The sequence below is a fragment of the Scyliorhinus torazame genome, chromosome 12 (assembly GCF_047496885.1).
Source record: "Scyliorhinus torazame isolate Kashiwa2021f chromosome 12, sScyTor2.1, whole genome shotgun sequence".
NCBI lineage: Eukaryota > Metazoa > Chordata > Chondrichthyes > Carcharhiniformes > Scyliorhinidae > Scyliorhinus > Scyliorhinus torazame.
Genome location: NC_092718.1, coordinates 59,333,439 through 59,356,253, shown reverse-complemented (window position 1 = coordinate 59,356,253; position 22,815 = coordinate 59,333,439). Strand labels below are relative to the sequence as shown.

General features: G+C 46.7%; 1 long non-coding RNA gene across 1 annotated transcript; it reads left to right on the top strand.

The window, feature by feature from the left end:
- Window positions 1-3,309: 3,309 nt before the first annotated feature.
- Window positions 3,310-22,613, top strand: LOC140387182 (uncharacterized). The gene is made up of 3 exons (XR_011933771.1): window positions 3,310-3,529; window positions 13,074-13,557; window positions 22,378-22,613. It is a non-coding gene; the product is annotated as an uncharacterized lncRNA (long non-coding RNA).
- The last annotated feature ends 202 nt before the right edge of the window (window positions 22,614-22,815 follow it).

Sequence of the window (22,815 nt, the reverse complement as noted above, 5' to 3'; positions counted from 1 at the left end):
TCAGCTCCAGCCTCTCTAAAGCCTGTCCACCTTCTACAAGGCACAAGTCAGATGTGTGATGGAATACTCTCCACTTGCCTGGATGAGTGCAGCTCCAACAGTCAGGAAGCTCGACATCATCCAGGACAAAGCCACTCGTTTGATTGGCACCCCATCCACCACTATAAACATTCACTCCCTCCACCACTGATGCACAGTGACAGCAGTGTGTATTATCGACATGATGCACTGCATCAACTCACCATGGCTCCTTCAGCATCACCTTCCAAATCCACAACCTCAACCAACTAGAAGCACAAGTGCAGCAAACACATGTAAACATCACCACCTACAATGTTCCTCTCCACGTCACACATCCTCCTTCAGTGTCACTGGGTCAAAATCAAAGAAATCCTTCCCTAATAGCTCTGTGGGCGTACCTACAACATAAAACAGATGTTGCAACAGATTGATAAGACAATAACTTCTCAAAGTCAATTAGGGATAGACAGTAGACACAAACGCGCAACGTCCCATACCCTGTGAATGAATATTAATAAAAAGTACGGAACAGGCTGTTCGGCACCAGTCAGTGCTAGTGCTTTGTTTCTTTATTCTTTCATGAGTTGTGGGCTGGGCTGGCAAGGACAGCATTTGTTGCCCATCCCTAAAACCCCTTGAACGGAGTGGCTTGCTAAGCCATTTCAGAGAGAAGTTAAGAGTCAGCCACATTTCTGTCACATAGAGGCCAGACCGGGTAAGAATTGCAGATTTCCTTCCCTAAAGGACATTAGTGAACCAGATGGGTTTGTACTGCACACAAATTTCCTCCCATTTTGTCTGGAGTCACATGTAGGCCAGACCGGTTAAGGATGGCAGATTTCCTTCTCTAAAGGGTATCAGTGAACCAATTTGCTTTTGTACTGCACATGAGTTTCCTCCCATTATTTTCTGCTTTACCTCAGCTCTTGTTTCGATCCCCTTTTCTCTCATATATTCATCTTGTTTCCTTTTGAGAGTATCTCAGCTATTTGTCCCACCTATTCCCTGTGGTAACAAATTCTAATCACCTTCTAAGAAATGGTCCTTATTTTCTTGTTGGATTTATTAGTGACTAGCTTGCATTAATCTAGTTTTAGACTGGAAACAATCTTTCCATATTTACCCAATATCTGTCCAATCCATTCATAATTTTGACAGCCTCTATCGATTAAATGCAAAATTTCTCTTTGCTGAGGAAAAAAGCCCCAAATTGTTAAATCTTTCCCAAATCCTGCAATCTTGCAGAACAATTCTTGGATTCTTCTTGGCAATCTTTTTTGAGTTTTCTCTGTGTTTTTATATCCTGTTCTGTCATATGAGGGTCAGAACTGTGCTCATTGGCCTGACAAAGGTTTGGTATAGGTTTAATGTAACGCCCAAAACCTCTGATCCAGGGGGCTGCATCGCGGGAGGGAGCCCAGAACAGTGTTTTTCAAACTTTTTTTTCCCAGGACCCACTTTTGCCAACCAGCCGACCTTCGTGACACATGCCATAATCGCTTACCTTCAATGCGAAAGGGGAGCATGCATCATCCTCATAATCTCACTGTAATCGGGTTCACAGGAGGAGAGGGCAATGTGTACATCAGATGCAGACTTCAGCCAGCTCCTTTGTGCCATCTTCACCTTTGTGAGAACGAAAAATTCTACCTCGCACATGTAGGTCGTCGTGAAGGGCAATAGCAACAAATTTTTGTTTTACTCAGCACTAGATATTCCTGGGAGATGCTACTCCAGAATGCTGACAGCCTCATGGACGATTGGCATGTTTTTAATGTGGTATCACAGGTCAGGTACCACACCTTGGTCTTTTCATTTGAAGTCAGATGCAAGTAAACAACTGACCCTGGGGTCTCAACCTCAAAAGGAATTTTTCACCCACCACTTCTCATTCAAAATCTGAAACTTCTCCTCTCATTTTCCAGTACTCCTATGCATATAACACACATGGGCTTTGCAACCTTATTTGCATTCGCACGATTGACAAAACCATACCCCAGGAAACCATCTTCAAACTGCTTTGTTCCCGAGTTAAGTTTCTTCTTTGTAGGCTGTTAGCCAGAGGCTCTGAGCTCTGTATAGGGCTAACACCAGCACAGCTCTATGCTGCTGTGGATTCTCCTGAGCAGCTCCCTGCAGCAGATCCTGGCTATTTGTGTCTCTGGCTTTCACTTGCATGTAAGAAAATGATCCATCTTCACAGTCCTCTTGCCTTGCTTGTTAGCAGCTAAAAAATGGAAGAAGCTCTCCTCCGTATGTGACATCATACAAATGTACAGCATGTGAAGAGTTAATGCTATGTTAAGCCTAGCCACTATAGGGAGCTATGGGACAGTGGTATATATTGCACTAGCTTTTCGACTTCTGGGGGAGAGTGGATTAGAGCTGAAGAAGACAAGATTAGAAGTGTATTGCCGAGCTAGTTAAGATATTATAGTCGTAGTTAGTAGAAAAACATAGTGTTAGTGAGTGTAATTTAACTGTATCATCATCATAGATATCATCACATTTACAGTGCAGAAGGAGGCCATTCGGCCCATCGAGTCTGCACCAGCCCTTGGAAAGAGCACCCCACTTAAGCCCACACCTCCACCCTATCCCCGTAACCCAGTAACCTCACCCAACCTTTTTTTGGACATTAAGGGCAATTTAGCATGGCCAATCCACCTAACCTGCACATCTTTGGACTATGGGAGGAAACCGGAGCACCCAGAGGAAACCCACGCAGATACGGGGAGAACGTGCAGTCTCCGCACAGACAGTGACCCAAGCCGGGAATCAAACCTGGGATGCAGGAGCTGTGAAGCAACTGTGTTAACCACTGTGCTACCGTGCTGCCCAATGTTTACTGTTAGTATATGTTTACAATGGTATATGGTTACAATATACCATATATATGGTTAAAATAGTATATGTTTACTATTTGGAATAAGTGTCAAACTCTAAAGTGTAAATACATTTTTTTGTTTTTAAAAGGAGCTTCAAGTGTCTTTGTGATCACTATGCCTTCCGTCCTGGAACCCCCTCACAAAGATCACCACACCGTGATTTGGTGTCAAAAGCACGTACATAGAGGACGTCAATTGTGTGTGCAGGGTGCATGACCTGCTCACCGCTGCCACTTCTGGCCGGAAGACTGCGCACTGTCTCATTTCCTTCTCATTTAAAAGGTGGCAGCAGCTGCCATTCTTAATAAAATTTCCTGTCATGGCCATTGGGCGCTTTTCCCACGACGAGACCACCGCAGGAACACCGCAACCTATCGCTCCGCGACCCTCCTGGCACCCGTTGCGACTGACCTATTGGTCATGACCCGCACTTTGAAAAACCCCAGAAGATGTGGGGGACGTCCTGGAGGTCCCCTTGCTAGGACAGCATTGGACTTTCCTGGGAAGTTCAAAATTACGACGGGCAAAATACCCTACACTGGGAACCATCCAAATCTCCGATTTAAATCACAGTCTTTGGATTGTTCCGAATGTCTTACCAGAAGAGTTACTTGGGAAAGGTAAGAGGAATTAAAACCACTTTGAACTCCCGGGTAACAAAGGTACTTGATGCCCCTCCCCCGACCCTCAATAACCACCCCCCTCCACCTGCACCCCTCCCCACCCCCACCACACACAAACTTGACCTCCCAACTAACCCAACACCCCCAAATACCAGCCCACACCCCTGACTACCTGCTTGACCCTCCAACTAACCCCCAACCCCTATCTATCCCATTCCCCAATCCCCCTGACTGAACTCCCACCGGGCCGCGCCGTTCGCCCCCCAACTGGCTGACACCCACCGGATGTCTAACACCCTCCCACCTCCTCATTCTCTCCATCTACCTCATTGCAAACTTACCTTCTCCCCAGCTTCTCAAAATGGCGGGCAGTTTTAGACTTTCCGGGTTTCTGGCAGCTAGTGCCGTAAAAAGAGGTGTGGGTTCCTTTCCCCTGACCCTGTGGCACCCGACCGAAGACCTTGCGAATCTGCTGCACTACACAGTTCTTACCAGGCCCAAGACGGAGGTTGGGTGTGCAATGTGCGCCTATGTCTCAGCGTAACTCAGAAGGAATGGAGTGGCAATTCGACTGTGGTTGCCACACCTCGGAGGTTGTGATCCAATGACACTGTCATGTGAGAGTACCTTTAAGAAATGAGTGTTTAAGAAATGTACCTTTCAGAAATGGGTGTTTATCAGTGATGTCAGAGTGTGGGTGGAGCTGGGCTGACTCAGCTTTTTACTTTCGTTTTAGGCTGTTTGCTGTAGGGTGTGTTTTAGTTTCGTTTTCAGAGCTGGATAGCTGCAGTCACAGCCAGAAGGTGTATGAGTCTCTCTGTAATCTAAAGCCTGTAAATCGAGCCTTTGGTGATTTAAAACTAATAACTGCTCTCAGTCGTGACTTTAACCTGATGTGCTGATGGATGTTAAAAGGACAGCTTAAGGATTACTTAGTGTTGTATTCTTTGGGGATTATATTTGAATTGATGGTTGCTAAGATGTTCACTGTATGTTTTAAAAAGGTTAACTTGAGTTCATAGAATAAACATTATTTTGCTTTAAAAAATACTTTCCATTTCTGCTGTACCACACCTGTCGAGTGGGCCGTGTGCTCCCCATACCAAAATCTATTAAAAGTTGTGGGTCAGGTGAACTCCATGATACACTTTGGCGTTCTCTAAACCCTGGCCCATAACAGTCACCAGATCACAGAATTGTTGGGGCGCAGAAGGAGGCCATTTGGCCCATCGTGTCTGTGCTGCAATGTGCATACGATTGTTGTGTGAATGCAGCCTCAGATCACAATCGGGTAATCAAGAGAGTGAGACTTTCTCCCGGGTTGTTCATGATTAATACCAAATAATTACAACTGAATCTTTAATTCGATGTGGTCATGCCAATGAATTGGTCAAAAGGATGGAATTAACGGTGTGCCCTGTGGAGTAATTACAAAGAGCCTGACATTTTCCCTCAATAATTGTTGAGGCCTTTAACAGTTTACATAGATTACATAGAACATACAGTGCAGAAGGAGGCCATTCGGCCCATCGAGTCTGCACCGACCCACATTAATCCCTCACTTCCACCTTATCCCCGCAACCCAATAACCCCTCCCAACCTTTATGAATGAATTAGTTGATGAATTAGTTTTAATTAGGGTGACTGTGTAAGGCTGATTCCCCCTGGATGATGGTTAGGGATGGAGTTGGAGCCTTGGCTATCGGACATGTGACTTTCATCAAACAGGCTCCTCCGAGGGGCTGTTTAGCACAGGGCTAAAGACCCCCGGACTGCTGTTCCCTACCAGTGGCTTCTGCACGCAATGGGAGTCACTCCAGCAGCAGCAACATACCCCCGCTGATGCTCCAAATTGGGCGCTGAAACAGATGCAATTGGTTGTCCACCTCCGTGGTGATGGCAGCTGATCCAGATTCCACCCTCCCTGGGGGGGGGGGGGGGGAACCTCCCTACATCCCTACAGACGGGAATGCGTTGGGAAGTCCTCCTGATGAAGCTCCCCACACACACTGTCCCACCTCTACTTTCCCTGCGCCGCCCCTCCCCCCTGCACCCCCTCCCCCACACCCTCCATCCCATCTTCACAGAACTGAGAAATGTAGCCCCAGTTGTAGCCACTGTGAGATACACTTTTCCAGCAGAATGAGGTTGCTGAGGGGCCTGCCTGTACATTACATTTGTGTGTGTGTTGCTCCTTATTATAGCTAATGGTGTACAGGGCTGAGCACAGCGGGCTATTGCTATTTAAACACTTGACAAATCTAACAATAATTAAGCCAGTATTGGACCGGAAGGGAGTTAGTTAGGAAATGGAGGAATGTAACATTACATTATTAACACAGATCTCATACAATGGTGTGTTAGTTAAACACCCCCTCCCCCCACCCACCCCATGTGCTCGGGCTGTATGTCAAAGGTTAAATATTAACACAAGGACGGTGCGGCTCTTACTCTTGTGATCCTTGTGTGCTAAATAAAAAGTGAATCTGTGAATCGGTACGAATGAGTTCCTGCGACTGGTGTTGGAGCCTGGAATGGAAAGAGCCCATTTGATCTGTCAGACCCATCAGGAAAGGGGCTCCTGGCAGAGAGGGAGAGTAACGGAAAGGTTAGGAGAGAGTGTACATGTTGATGAGAGAATGTATGAGAGGGAGTGTGCAGCTAGATCAGAAAAGATCAGAGAATCATAAAGTGACACAGGACAGAAGGAGGCCATTCAGCCCATCATTTCTCTGCTTTCTGTTTTGCAGAGCTCCCCACTCAATCCCGCTCCCCATAGCCCTGTAAAGAAGTGAGAAAGCACCAATAGATCCTCTCCTCCTTTGGGTACGTGCCCAAAGTATGCATTGGTGACCATGAACTCAAAGATATGGAGAGGGCCAGGTAGTGTTGAGGAAGCTGGGGGGTCTTCAGAAGGATTATGGAGAGGCAGTGGCGTTGTGGCCTTGTCAGTGGACTAGTAATCCAGAGACCTAGGATAATGATCTGGGGACCAGGTTAAAATCCTGCCATGGCAGTCGGTGGAAGTTAAATACAATAAAACATGTGGTGCCCAATTCTTCCACCCCGCTCGCCACAAGAACGACATGGGCGAGATGCCGACAATGGAAAATCCACTGACCTCGGGCGGGATTCTCCGGTCGCCGAGCGATCGCAGCCAGAGAATCCCGCCCATGGAATTAAAAGTCTAATGATGACCATGAAACCATTGTTGATTGTCGCAAAACCCCATCCGGTTCACGAATGTCCTTTAGGGAAGGAATCTGTCGTCCTTACCCGGTCTGGCCGACATGTGACTCCAGACCCACAGCAATGTGGTGACTCTTAAACGCCCTCTGAAATGGCCTAGCAAGCCACTGAGTTGTATTCAACCACTACGAAAAGACAAAAAAGGAATGAAACTGGACGGATCACCGAAAACGACAATGGCACACCGACCGGGCAACGTCTCACCGGCAATACAGACCCAGAAGAGGTGGCGGCACAGTGGTATTCCATCGGGAGGGAGTTGCCCTGGGAGTCCTCAACATTGACTCTGGACCCCATGAAGTCTCATGGCTTCAGGTTAAATATGGACAACGAAACCTCCTGCTGATTACCGCGTATCGTCCACCTTCAGCTGATGAATCAGTGCTCCTCCATGTGGAACATCACTTGGATGAAGCACTGAGTGTGGCAAGGGTGCCAAATACACTCCAGGTGGGAGACTTCAATCCATCACAAAGAGTGGCTCGGTAATACCACCACAGATCGAGCTGGCTGGGTTCTAAAGGACATAACTGCTAGACTGGAACTGCAGCAGGTGGTGAGGGAACCAACAAGAGGGAAAACCATACTTGACCTCATCCTCACCAATCTGCCTGCTGCAGATGCATCAGTCCATGACAGTATCGGTAGGAGTGACCACTACACAGTCCTTATGGAGGCAAAGTCCCATCTTCTACGTTAAGGATACCCTCCATTGTGTTGTGTGGCACTAGCACCATGCTAAGTGGGTTAGATTTCAAACAGATCCAGCACCACAAGACAGGGCATCCATGAGGCACTGGGGGCCATCAGCAGCAGCAGAATTGAATTTGACCACAATCTGCAACCTCATTGCCCAGCATATCCCCCACTCTATCATTACCACTAAGCCATGGAATCAACCCTGGTTCAATGAAGAGAGCAGGAGAGCATGCCAGGAGCAACAACAAGAATACCTAAAAATGAGATGTCAATCTGGGGAAGCTACAACACAGGATTACTTGTGTGCCAAACAGCATAAGCAGCAAGTAATAGACAGACCTAAGCAATTGCACAACAAATGCATCTGACCTAAGCTCCACAGTCCTGCCACAGCTAGCCCTGAATAGAACGTAGAACATAGAACATTACAGCGCAGTACAGGCCCTTCGGCCCTCGCTGTTGCGCCGACCTGTGAAACCACTCTAAAGCCCATCTACACTATTCCCTTATCAAATGGTCTATCCAATGACCATTTGAATGCCCTTAGTGTTGGCGAGTCCACTGCTGTTGCAGGCAGGGCAGTCCACGCCCTTACTACTCTCTGAGTAAAGAACCTACCTCTGACATCTGTCTTATATTTATCTCCCCTCAATTTAAAGTTATGTCCCCTCATGATAGACATCACGATCCAAGGAAAAAGGCTCTCACTGTCCACCCTATCTAATCCTCTTATCATCTTGTATGCCTCAATTAAGTCACCTCTTAACCTTCTTCTCTCTAACGAAAACAGCCTCAAGTCCCTCAGCCTTTCCTCATAAGATCTTCCCTCCAGACCAGGCAACATTCTGGTAAATCTCCTCTGCACCCTTTTCAATGCTTCCACATCCTTCCTATAATGCGGCGACCAGAATTGCACGCAATACTCCAAATGCGGCCACACTAGAGTTTTGTACTGCTGCAACATGATCTCATGGCTCCGAAACTCAATCCCTCTACCAATAAAAGCTAACACACCGTACGCCTTCTTAACAACCCTCTCAACCTGGGTGGCAACTTTCAGGGATCTATGTACATGGACACCGAGATCTCTCTGCTCATCCACACTGCCAAGAATCTTACCATCAGCATAGTACTCTGTCTTCCTGTTATTCCTTCCAAAATGAATCACCTCACACTTTTCTGCATTAAACTCCATTTGCCACCTCTCAGCCCAGCGCTGCAGCTTATCTATGTCCCTCTGTAACTTGTAACATTCTTCCGCACTGTCCACAACTCCACCGACTTTAATGTCATCTGCAAATTTACTCACCCATCCTTCTACGCCCTCCTCCAGGTCATTTATAAAAATGACAAACAGCAGTGGCCCCAAAACAGATCCTTGTGGTACACCACTAGTAACTGGACTCCAGTCTGAACATTTCCCATCAACCACCACCCTTTGTCTTCTTCCAACTAGCCAATTTCTGATCCAAACTGCTAAATCACCCTGAATCCCATGCCTCCGTATTTTCTGCAGTAGCCTACCGTGGGGAACCTTATCAAACGCTTTACTGAAATCCATATACACCACATCAACTGCTTTACCCTCATCCTCCTGTTTGGTCACCTTCTCAAAGAACTCAATAAGGTTTGTGAGGCACGACCTATCCTTGACAAAACCGTGTTGACTATCTCTAATCAAATTATTTATTTCCAGATGATTATACATCCTATCTCTTATAAACCTTTCCAAGATTTTGCCCACAACAGAATTAAGGCTCACTGGTCGATAGTTACCTGGGTTGTCTCTACTCCCCTTCATTTGCTATCCTCCAGTCTATTGGTGGGCAATTAATCAACTCACTGGAGAAGGAGGCTCCACAACTATCCTCATCCTCAATGATTGAGGAACCCCTGATCCAACTGTGCAAAAGACAAGGCTGAAGCAATTGCAATGATTCATCTCGGACTCCTCCGGAGGTCCCCAGCATCACAGATGTCAGTCTTTAGCCTATACGATTTATTCCACGTGATATCAAGAGACGGCTGATGGCACTGGATACTGCAAAGGCTATCGGCCCTGTGTGTATGTGAGGAGGCGAATGAGAGTATGAGGGGAGAGAGAGTGTGTGAGAAGGAGAATGTATATGTGAGGGGGAGAGAGATAATGTGGGGGAAGAGAGAGTGTGAGGGGAGAGAGAGAGAGAGTGTGGGGAGGAGACAGAGAGTGTGTGTGTGTTGGGTGAGAGAGAGAGTATGTATGGGGGGAGAGAGAGAGAGAGAGAGAGAATGAGAGGGGGGAGTGAGTGTGAGGGCAAGAGAGAGAAAGTGAACGGGGGACAGAGTGTGTGTGAGGGGAAGAGAAAGTGTTTGAGGGGGAAGAGAAATTGTGAGCGGGAGGGAGAGAAAATGTGAGAGGGAGAGAGACTATGTAGGGAAGAAAAATTGTGAGAGGAAAAGAAAGAGTCCAAGGGGGGGAGAGAGAGAGAGTGTATGAGGAAGAGAGAGAGGGTGTGAGAGGGAGAGAGTGTGTTGGGGGGGGGGGGGAGACACAGTAAGTGGGGATGAGAGAATGTGGGTGGAATGAGAGTGTGAGCAGATTGAGAGAGTGTGTCTGGAGTGTGAGAGAGTGTGTTTGGGGTGAGTGAGCGGGATGAGACAGTGTGGAGGGGTGAGAGTGTATGAGCGGGGTAAGAGAGTGTTGGGGGGTGAGAGGGTGTTGGGGGGTGAGAGAATGTTGGGGGGGGTGAGAGAGTGTAGTGGGGTGAGAGTGTTGGGGGGGGTGAGAGAGTGTGAGGGATGAGACAGTGTTGGGGGGGTGAGAGAGTGTGGGGGGGGGTGAGAGAGTGTTGGTGGGGGTGAGAGAGTGTTTCGACTGTAGGAGAGTGTGGGTGGGAGGGACTGTGTGATTGCGGGAGAGAGGGCCGTGAAAGTGTGGGGGCAAATGTATCCATAACTCTGGCTCTCTTCTATTATTATGGTTCTCACTGACCCTCGCCCACACACACACCATCATGCACTCTCACAGTGAACTGGACACAGACACTCACTCTACTATATGTCATGATATTCAGGTAAACATCATAGCACAAACATACATACATACTGATGGACAGATCAACGGACCAATCAACACACACAACATCACAGCCAATCACAGGCAAGAGCATACACAGTACAAAACACGGAACACGACACTTCCTGAGCATTCCAGCAGGAGACGGCTCAGGGCACAGAGCTCATAGCAAGCCACTCAGACATCCACCATGTGCTGAGTGCCACTACAAGATAGTATTAGGAATAGGTCCACAGATTCTAGGGTTATGATCGAACCTCAGTAACCAGTTTACCACTGTAAATAAATGATAGTAATAAAACTGAGTTGTACCATTCACAACCGTGTTCGTCTGTGTAGCAGAGTACCCAACACATCACAAACTCTTATACTCTGCTATACTTATTACTCATTGTTTTTTTGCTCAGCAAATTGTTTCATTTCGTACCTCAGTTATTTCAAATTTATGTTTAATGCTGCGCCAAACTTTATCTTACAGAAATTTCCTCATCGGCCCTTTGTGTGAGGAGAATGTTGAAATGTGTCACTCCACCACAAAAAAGGTTATATCAGCCTGATTGGCTCCATTATGAACACATGTCCATCAGCTCAATGAAGTGAGATTGGACCCCGGAGTTTCTGGTTTAGGAGTACAGGCACTACCCCACAGCGCCACAAGACCTCAGCAGGTGGTGCAAAGCTCAGAGATTGATGTACAATGAGCAAACCTATACTTGGAACAAACATCTCTGGCTTTTAAAGGCACTTACGGGATTTTAAAAATTGATATAAGGTTATATCCGAAGGCAAAAACTTCTATTATGTAGGAAATTGCTCTGAGTATTGACCGAGAAATAAGCTTTTTGTTTTACCTTAGGAAACAATCTGCTGGGACCTTTAAATTCACTTCCCCCTTTCCCATAGCAACTGACAATACCTTGTACAGATACAATCACCACCAAATGTGATTTAAAATGAAAATGCTTTTAAGATGCAGGTGACAAACAAGGTAGCACTGATTGCCAACCACCCCCCCCCCCCCCCCCCCCCCCCGCTTTCCCCTGAGGGGATTAAACAATGTACCATTGATGTCATGTGTAGGCTTAGACCAGGTAAGAGTGGACATTAGTGGACTTGTCGATGACAACCAAGCAGCATGCTTCTTTTCTTTCCTTGGAACTCGCCAATTTATACTTAGATTTATTTGATTTGATTTCTTATCGCCAGTGGCGTTGACGCTACGATTAAGAAAGCACAACAGCACCTATACTTCCTCAGGAAACTAAGGAAATTCGGCATGTCCACACTGACTCTTACCAACTTTTACAGATGCACCATAGAAAGCATCCTATCTGGCTGCATCACAACCTGGCATGGCAACTGCCTCATTTTTGCCACATTTAAATATTTAAACTTGCGAATTCTGTCAGGGTTTTTTCACCATTTGCCACGAACAACTTCGGAAAATTGGATAGGCATTAATATTGCTGGGGATTTAGATAATAGATCCCACGCTCCATCACTCGAGCATCAGATGGCAAATGGCCAAGATTTATAGGAGACCGGGAGCTTAAAAATGACCAGGCCTACAACTGAATTCCACTGGGGCTGCCTCTAACCTCGGAGAAAAGGGATGGGAATTATTTTTCCTGACTTCATAACATTGGTACTTCACAGGAGGTGCCAGTGGAATAAGATTATATCCATTTCTTTGTGTAGTTCAAAAGAGAAAAATGTGGTATTTCCGAATACACATGAAATGAATTTAAAACAATTAGATATCGCAGCCGGTGTTTGTCATTACTGTTCCAATTTAAATAAAAGTCTTTAAATGAAGCTTTGGTACACTAAATGGAAATTATTCCTTTAAAGTCAGTCCTTTGCTATTAAGAGACAATGAAATGTTTTCATCCATTTGCCAACGAGGAGAGAGAGAATATCTAAAAGTTGAATGTGGTATGTGAGATGAAACCTAAATGAGGTTCCTCAGGGCCAAATTAACACAGATCACACAGAAATTCTGCTCTGCAGGCATACTTGTATCTGCTGCCTTCAATACCTACAGCAGAGTTTTCTATTTCAATCACATTCCAATTATGAAAAGCTTATCTTTATAATGTAAACATAATCATGTTATATTGTGTTAAATAATGCTGATTTTTTAAAAACGGTATCGGTTGGATAGACTGCTGTGATTCAGACTGAGATCCTCCTCAATAACCAATGCAAAAAAAAAAATCCTCTCTTTTATTTTCCATTTCTTACTTGGGATTCTAAAATCTCCCACATAATTTCCGGAGGATTGATGACATCAGCTGTATACAAGGCACTCATCGTAGCAAAATACATTATTCAGGTTTATTCAAAATTACATTCAATCACAGGGCTAAATCGCTGGCTTATATAGCAGACCAAGGCAGGACAGCAGCACGGTTCGATTCCCGTAACAGCCTCCCCGAACAGGCGCAGGAATGTGGCGACTAGGGGCTTTTCACAGTAACTTCATTTGAAGCCTACTTGTGACAAAAAGCGATTTTCATTTTTCATTTTCAATTACAGAAGCAAGAAGAGGAAATGTGCTATGAAAGAGTCTAATCCCTGTCTGAGTTTTGCACTGAGAGATCCTTACCATGTTCCTACTTGAAGTGGGAAATGATTCAGAAGGGCACTTGGCACAGAAGGTGGCTGCCTGACACACAAGATGGAGACACAGAGAATAAAGCAGACATAACTGATGCCTGGGGCCCAGCGGGGTGCCAGTGGGACAGATAGGAACAGATCCAGGACAAAGGGAGCCAGACAGGAAGATTAAGAAATACATAAATGCGGGACACCACTTGTATAAAGCTGACTTTAGCCAAGGTGTACACAATGATATGCTAATACGAATGTCTTGGCCATTTCCTAAAACAAAGGGACAATCGATACTGCTTTTCTGCTGCTACCTGTAACCTGTAAAACCACTTTAACTATAACCATGTGTAAATGGCAAAACGCTTACAAATAGCGATGTACAATCTATAAAATGTTTAAAGATAACAAGGTGATAATTGTTTTGTATCTGGGCTCATTGTGAATGCAAAGTATAAAATGAATGACTGCCATTCAAACCACGAGAAAGGCTGGCTACCGTACCGCGGGGGTACGTACGCTTTCTCCCGAAGCTTCGTGTAACAATAAACTGCACTGATTGAACACAGCAAGTCTGACTCCCGAAGTGGTTGATTTTCCCACAACATATTGGCGTAGTCCGGCAGGATCTTACTTCTGGTGAGTTCCGATCGAAGGCCTCGATCGGAAAGCCGGGGTAAAGATCATTTCGAATCTGCAGGAGTCAGACAGGTCAAAAGGTGCAGTTTAAAATAAGGTACCTATAGTGATAAGCATAGTGATATAAGTCTTGACTGTATAGTGACATGATAATAGATAAAGTTTGGTACTAACTGCTGATAGTATTAAGGATTTGTGGCTTGTGCTGATCAACAAACGAACAAGGTAGTGCTGCCCCAAACGCCCAGCCTTAGACTGGCTATCAAGAGGAGGAATCTCCCACGTGAAGGTCAGGATTTGAAGTGGGTATTGAGGCACCAAAGGCACTAAGGATTGTGAAGCACGAGTGGCAGAAATCGGCTAACCCCGAACTCTGTAGTGGCGAACAAACGCAGAGTTCTTGTATGAAAGTAGAGCATAAGTTGGGTACTGGGCTGTCCAATGTCTTATTAGCGGTGCGGAAAAAGAGTTGATCAACTCTGACCTAGAGCCGAACTCCGGTGGAGAAGCACGTTGCTGAGGTGGTAATAGTGGACACTGTGAGTATAAGTCAAACCCTGAGAGACGGTAACGATAGCGCGGCGCTGGAATAGTAATAGTGGCTGGGGGGTAGTGAAGTCCCTTCAGTCGCGAGCACACTTTACTCATAGTAACCGGGGGTATTGAAGTCTGCGAGATGGCAGACAATGATATAAAAAGGGGATCTGCAGGTTCTCTTATCGAGACGTATATGACAGACAGACAAGCGTTGATAAAAAAGATGAAGAAGGACGGCTGCGACACTTCCCAGACCTTAGAACAACAGAGGGGTTGGATGGACAAAGAGAAGAGAAACAAGACTAAAAGGATAGGGACAATGTTAGTACATCAGTTAGCAGGACTAATTGAACAAGTAGGCACCTCTACTGAAAAGTGGAAGGAAGACAAAGAGAAGATCAGGGAATTGGAATCTAGAGTAAGGGAACTGGAGAAACACAACCACGTGTTGAGAGAACAACAAGGGAGGGGGGAAACTGATCCCCTACCCCCTTACGAGCCCACACAGCAGGGGCCAACCGCCCCTCCGGCAGGGTGGGGTGCGTTAGAATACAATTTTGTGCCAGTAACCCGAGGGGGAACAGATGCGCAGCCAAAAGCGAATTATAAACCCTTTACCCCAGGTGAGAGACAGCAGATAATGGCTTCCCTGGGCAAATTACAACCTAGAAGCACAAACACCAAATTCTGGGAAGAATTAGACACAATCTGGGTAGGACACCACTTACACCTAAGAGACGTACACCAGCGGGTCAGGGCAGCCTGTCCAGCAGATAAGTGGAGGCAGGTAGCTGGCGGACCCGCCACTCCTGCAGCCCAGGATTATAACGGGGGACGGTGGACACATGCCGTCGCTTTAACAGCAGAGATAGATGCACAACAGGACCCCTTCGCCCAATTTAAAACGGAAATCCAGAGAGTGTTAGGGAACGCTCCCACTAACTGGAGCAAGATCACTACCACAAGACAGCAGAAAGGGGAAGGAGCTTCTGAATACAGGGAACGATTGTTCCACGTGTACCAAGAGTGTTCAGGGCAAGGGAACCCATGCCGTGGGGATCGGGCGTTCATCCAAGCTTTTAAAGATGGACTCTCTAGTGCCCACCAGGCTATCCTAAAAATGGGAGTGATTATGTCCCAGGATTACAACGAGTTGGTAGAGTGGGCTAGCGGTGTACAGGTAGAGGAGACATCCCAGGTCAGAGCAAGACCAGAAAGAGTAGCAACCCCCAGTAACGGGAACTGGGCCAAGCCGAAACTGACCTGCCACAATTGTGGCCGGCAAGGGCACTATGCGAGGGATTGCGGGGCCCCACAGAAAGGAGACAGACCAGGAGACAGTGGGAAGCATTGCAGCCACTGTAATAAGTATGGACACTCAGAGGCAGTGTGTTGGGAGAAGCATGGGAGACCCCCGACCCGATCCAGAACCACCACAGAACCGGAGGGATCACGGAACCTCCGAGGTCAGCAGGGCTGACTGTCTGCAGCCCCCACTCACAAGGGTAAAAAGGAGGGAAGAATTTATGTGTCTGCACTAGTAGGGGGCAGACAATGTGAGATGCTAGTGGACACAGGAGCGTCCATATCTGTTACCAACCTACCCTTACCCCATACAAACAAAATGATTCACCTAACCAGGATAGGAGGGAACAAAACACCCGCCTACCTGAGCGAAACCACGTTAGTAGAAATAAATAATTTGTATATACCCATGAGATTCTATGTATGCCAAAATAACGAGGGTACAATAATGGGAAATGATTTAATGAAGGAATATGAAGTTTTAATAGATTGTGGAAAGGGAGAATTGATTTGGCCAAGACAGGACGGCTGGAAAACTAAAATAGGGAAACTTACAAATCACTTGGAAACCATTAAGGTGGCCACAGTCACCGGGTTTCCAAGATGCATGGCCGCTTTAGAATGTGCCGCCTGGGCCGTAAGAATTAGCGAACCAGTAGTGATGGCAGGGAACATAATCCTCCACGCCAAGCACACCTGGGTGGAAATGTTAAATACGGGGAAATTGAGGTCAGTCTCAAACATAAGGAGGGCCAAGTGGGAAGCTGTCCTCCTACCCACAAGCAAGTCCGTAGTAATAGTAAGAGATATAGGGGAGAATCCAGCAGAAGGGATTTTAGATACAGGAGAGCCACACACCTGTGGAGATGAAGACAGAGATGAAGGAGAAGGTAGAATAAAAGACACACCATTAACAACAGCTGAGGAGACCCTCTTCACAAAAATATGTGGAAGGATCACCCCGGACAGGGTGGGCAGTAGTGAATGATAAGTTAGAAACCATAAGGTCAGGAAGGATTGACGGAGGTCAATCCGCACAAGTAGCTGAACTAGTGACGTTCACACAGGCACTAGAGTTATCTGAGGGAAAAACCGTGAACATATACACGGATAGCCGATATGCATTTGGAATTATACATGATTACATGACAACATGGGGAAGGAGAGGGTTCATAACCACTGGCGGAACCCCTATCAAACATCAGCAAAGAATTAAGGCGCTATTAAAAGCCAGTGAGAAACCCAGAGAAGCCGCAGTAATCAAAATTAAAGCGCACCAGAAGGAGCCAGGAAGAGACAACCCGGATTGGTTGAATTTAAAAGGAAACCAAGCAGCTGATGCAGCAGCACAACTGGCTCTAGAACAAGAAACGATTAGCGAGCTACCAACAGCAGCTACGGAACCAGTAGAAGAAGATATAGATATTAGGGAATTACAGGAGAACACCCCAAGTGAGGAGAGAGAGAGGTGGAAGCGCAGGGTGCAGCCAAAGGGGCTGATAATGTTTGGAGACGAGAGGATAAGGTGATAGCACCGGAATGCATACAGAACACCCTATTGGAATTACACCATGGGCTCTCGCATGTGGGTAGAGAGGCCATGATAACCAGCTTAGGAAGAGAATGGTGGTGGAAAGGGATGGGAAGAGACGTAGCCCGACACTGCCACCGATGCGTGATATGTGCACAACACAACCCTGGTAAACCCATAAAAATTAAAATGGGACACCAACCCAAACCCAAGGGACCCTGGGAACACCTGCAAATGGATTTCACAGGGCCACTACCACAATCCCATGGAAAAACTTATTGTCTGGTCATCATTGACCAATTCACCGGGTGGGTAGAAACATTCCCTACCAGAAATTGTACTGCTACCACGGTAGCCAGAATATTGGCAGAGGAAGTAATCCCTAGATGGGGAGTGCCCCTACAAATTGATTCGGACCAGGGGACACACTTCACTGGGAAAGTGATGAAAACAGTATGTAAGCTGATGGGGATAAAACAAAAATTCCATATCCCCTATCATCCACAGAGTTCTGGGATGATGGAACGTATGAATCGAACACTTAAGAATACATTAGCTAAAGCCATGCAAACATTGGGAAAAATGTGGACAGAGGTATTGCCCACTATACTAATGAGGCTAAGAGCTACCACAAACCGGACAACCGGATTAACCCCTTATGAGCTAATGACAGGACGGGCGATGCAATTACCAGAAAGCATCATAACAGGTGGGACCGATGTAGGTCTGCTAAAAGACAGAATCAGGAGGTATGTTTCGGAACTGAGCACCCAGCTAAAAGGGATGCGCAAATTCGTAAAAGACAATCAGGAACAAAAAGACGCACAAAGAGAGCTTGAAATATTCCCTGATGTCCCAGCAGCGGGAAGTCGCATCCTAATAAAAACACTACCTGTTAAGCCAGGATTTGTCCCAAAATGGAATGGGCCATATGAAGTCATAATTAGTGGAGACACCTGTGCCTGTATTGACAAAAGAGGGAAGGGAACATGGAAACACTGGAGCCAGCTAAAATTGTATAAACCTGAACATGAATGAACTAATCCGATTGCTTTCCCCCAAACACAGGAGGAGACCGCGAGCGAACGACCAGTGTACTCGGAAAGTGTTGAACAGTTCTGCAAACAAGCATACAGACAGATTATAAACTATAGTGTTAGAATTGATACTTGCTCGTTGTAAAAATGTGTGTAACCACGGGTGTGATTATGATACTTTGCGTTGTCGCGACTGTAAATTTGACTGGGCTAGAGGATAATCTATTTTACAAAGCCCACATAAACCTACACGGGAATCGAACTGTATGCTACCCATTAGCACAGCCGGTAGAGGCCCTATTTGTAGCCACCCCTGGGTGGATCCCGAGCAATTTATATACAATTGATACATCAGGTGCATCCTGTAAGGGAGAAATCGGAAAGTATAAAAAGGGGATACAGGGGAGGTGTGTGGAACTTGTAAATCCCACCAACTCTGGGGGCGGGGAGCTCCTAAAGGAGGGAGGGAAAGCTGGTCAAGATACAGCAAGCTATTCGCTTTGTTTCACAGGGCAGGGATGGGGATGTGCCTATGCCCTGGTCCCCACAAATAATTCCTGCATACAGACGTAGTGCATCCGCCAGCATTGTCGGGTTAATAAAGGACAGTTTACTTGCACCTGCAATGAACTGAAATGCATGAACATAACCGCAGGAAGACAGCTCATGTGTGGGCAGTGCAATGGGACTCACATCAGCTCAGCCACATGGGCATACCCGTTTGATACTCACCAGGTGGTGGAATCCAACGGGGAGTTAGGGGAACCGAGAAATTGGGAATACAGGCAGACTCATAATCAGGACACTACATGCTACCGGGCAAAGGAGGGATACGTGTTCCTCTTCAATGGAACGTACGCGACAGAAACACTAGATCTCCCAGACCTTTTTGCAGTGGGAACCATAGGACCACTCACCGTACCATGCCCTCAGAAGGGACATATTTGGAGAAGAATAGTGACCCGGGCTATCAGCAAGGAATTCTGCGATGATTGGGAAACCCCGGGCACATTAGGATCATCCCTGGGGTATGTGTTCCTCGGGACTCTATCTCTGGGGGGAGCAGCAGGAGTGATTAGTGCTAAGAACAGAAATGTAATTGTTTGTGGATTAACAATCTTGGGAAACAGTACCTCAAAAGCGCCAGAGGCTGTCAACCAAGAAATGGCCGAACTCAGATTATATGCACAACAGACACGGTATGCAGTAGACTACCAGTTAGCCCAACAAGGGGGAGTGTGTACAATCATAGGAGATAAATGTATAACCCATGTCATAGACGAATCCTATAATATTACAGAGGCCATTCACAATATCAGGGAACAACTGGATAACTTCAGACAGGGACCCACAAAAGGAAGTAGCTGGCTAGAGTGGCTAGTGGGAAATACCTGGGGACCCTATTTAATACACGGACTGGTCATGTTCATATCGGTCACACTGGTGTGCTGCCTTAGCTTTGGGTGTCTAAAAATCTGCTGTAGTACCGTAACAAAGGTGTGCCAGGAGCCAGTGTCACCCTTAATGAAACCACAATATTCCCCGAAGACTCCAGGAGATGCGGAGAAAGACGGGAAGTTGTGGACCTACACCTATGAGAGATACCGTAGTGTTGGTCTACAGGGCTGTTGGGGCGACAGCAGCCCGGACCAAAAGGAGGGATTGAAGTGGGAAATGTTTCAGAAGGGCACTTGGCACAGAAGATGGCTCCTGACACACAAGATGGAGACACAGAGAATAAAGCAGACATAACTGATGCCTGGAGCCCAGTGGGGTGCCAGTGGGACAGATAGGAACAGATCCAGGATAAAGGGAGCCAGACAGGAAGATTAAGAAATACATAAATGTGGGACACCACTTGAATAAAGCTGACTTCAGCCAAGGTGTACACAATGATATGCTAATACGAATGTCTTGGGCCATTTCCTTTTTTTTTTTTAAATATGTTTTATTGAAATTTTTTTCCCAAACAACAATTTTTCCCCTCTTACAAAGCAAATGCAACAATAACAATACAGAAATTTTTAACAATACACAAGTAACAAAACCCCTTTATCTTTGACCTAAACTAAACTAAACCCCCCCCCCCTTCCCCCTGGGTTGCTGCTGCTGGTCATCTGTCTTCCCTCTAACGTTCCCCTAGGTAGTCGAGAAATGGCTGCCACCGCCTGGTGAACCCTTGAGCCGATCCTCTCAGGGCAAACTTTATCTGCTCCAGTTTAATGAACCCCGCCATATCATTTACCCAGGCCTCCAGTCCGGGGGGTTTCGCCTCCTTCCACATGAGTAGGATCCTGCGCCGGGCTACTAGGGATGCAAAGGCCACAACGTCGGCCTCTTTCGCCTCCTGCACTCCCGGCTCTTCCGCAACTCCAAATAGAGCTAACCCCCAGCCTGGTTTGACCCGGGCCTTCACCACCCGCGAAATCACTCCCGTCACTCCCTTCCAATACCCTTCCAGTGCCGGGCACGCCCAAAACATATGTGCGTGGTTTGCCGGGCTCCCGCCGCACCTCCCACATTTGTCCTCCACTCCAAAGAACCTGCTCAATCTTGCTCCCGTTATGTGTGCTCTATGTAGCACCTTAAATTGAATCAGGCTAAGGCTGGCGCATGAGGAAGAGGAATTTACCCTGCTTAGGGCATCAGCCCACATACCCTCCTCTATCTCCTCCCCTAGTTCTTCTTCCCACTTTCCTTTTAGTTCGCCCACCGACTCCTCCCCCTCTTCCCTCATCTCTCGGTAAATCTCTGACACCTTGCCCTCTCCGACCCACACCCCTGAAAGCACCCTGTCCTGTATCCCCTGTGTCGGGAGCAACGGAAATTCCCTCACCTGTTGTCTAGTAAATGCCCTCACCTGCATATATCTCAAGAAATTTCCCCGGGGCAACTTATACTTTTCCTCCAATGCTCCCAAGCTCGCAAAAGTCCCATCTATAAATAAATCTCCCACCCTCCTAATTCCCAACTGGTACCAGCTCTGAAATCCTCCATCCATTCTTCCTGGGGCGAACCTATGGTTGTTCCTGATTGGGGACCCCACCAGGGCTCCCCGCACCCCTCTCTGTCGCCTCCACTGTCCGTAGATATTCAATGTTGCCGCCACCACCGGGTTCGTGGTCAACCTTTTAGGTGAGATCAGTAGCGGCGCCGTCACCAGCGCCTCTAAACTCGTCCCTTTACAGGGCTTTCTCTCCAGTCTTTTCCAGGCCGCTCCCTCACCCTCCATCATCCAGTTACGTATCATTGCCACATTGGCGGCCCAATAGTAATCGCCCAAGTTCGGTAGTGCCAATCCTCCTCTGTCCCTACTACGCTGAAGGAACCCCCTCCTTACTCTCGGAACTTTCCCTGCCCACACGAAGCTCGTGATGCTCCTGTCTATTTTATTAAAAAAGGTCTTGGTGGTTAGTATAGGGAGACATTGAAATACAAATAAGAACCTCGGGAGGACCATCATCTTAATTGCTTGCACCCTGCCCGCCAGCGATAGAGGCTGCATGTCCCACCTCTTGAAGTCCTCCTCCATTTGTTCTACCAACCGTGTCAGATTAAGTCTGTGCAAGGTTCCCCAGCTCCTAGCGATCTGAATCCCCAGGTATCGGAAGTTTCTTTCCACTTTCCTTAGAGGCAAGCCTTCTATCTCTCTACTCTGGTCCCCTGGATGTATCACAAATAATTCACTCTTCCCCATGTTTAGCCTATACCCCGAGAAATCCCCGAACCCCCTCAAAATTCGCATAACCTCTATCATCCCCCCCGCTGGGTCCGACACGTATAACAATAGGTCATCCGCGTATAACGAGACTCGGTGTTCTTCTCCCCCTCTAATCACCCCTCTCCATTTCCTGGAGTCTCTCAACGCCATGGCCAGAGGTTCAATTGCCAACGCGAACAACAGTGGAGACAGCGGGCATCCCTGTCTTGTTCCCCTATATAGTCGGAAATACTCCGATCTATGTCGGTCTTGGGCCATTTCCTAAAACAAAGGGACAATCGATACTGCTTTTCTGCTGCTACCTGTAACCTGTAAAACCTCTTTAACTATAACCATGTGTAAATGGCAAAATGCTTACAAATAGCGATGTACAATCTATAAAATGTTTAAAGATAACAAGGTGATAATTGTTTTGTATCTGGGCGCATTGTGAACCCGAAGTGGCTGTTTAAAGATAACAAGGTGATAATTGTTTTGTATCTGGGCTCATTGTGAACCCGAAGTGGCTGTTTAAAGATAATAAGGTGATAATTGTTTTGTATCTGGGCTCATTGTGAACCCGAAGTGGCTGTTTAAAGATAACAAGGTGATAATTGTTTTGTATCTGGGCTCATTGTGAACCCAAAGTATAAAATGAATGACTGCTATTCAAACCACAAGAAAGGTTGGCTAACATACCGCGGGGTACGTACACTTGCTCCCGAAGCTTCGTGTAACAATAAACTGCACTGATTGAACACAGCAAGTCTAACTCCCGAAGTGGTTGATTTTCCCACAACACTACTCCTCGGAGATTTCAACTTCCATCTCAATCAACGCAAACAGAAAATGACGTAAAATCTCAGCAGGTCTGACAGCATCTGTGGAGAGAGAAGGGAGCTAACGTTTCGAATCTGGATG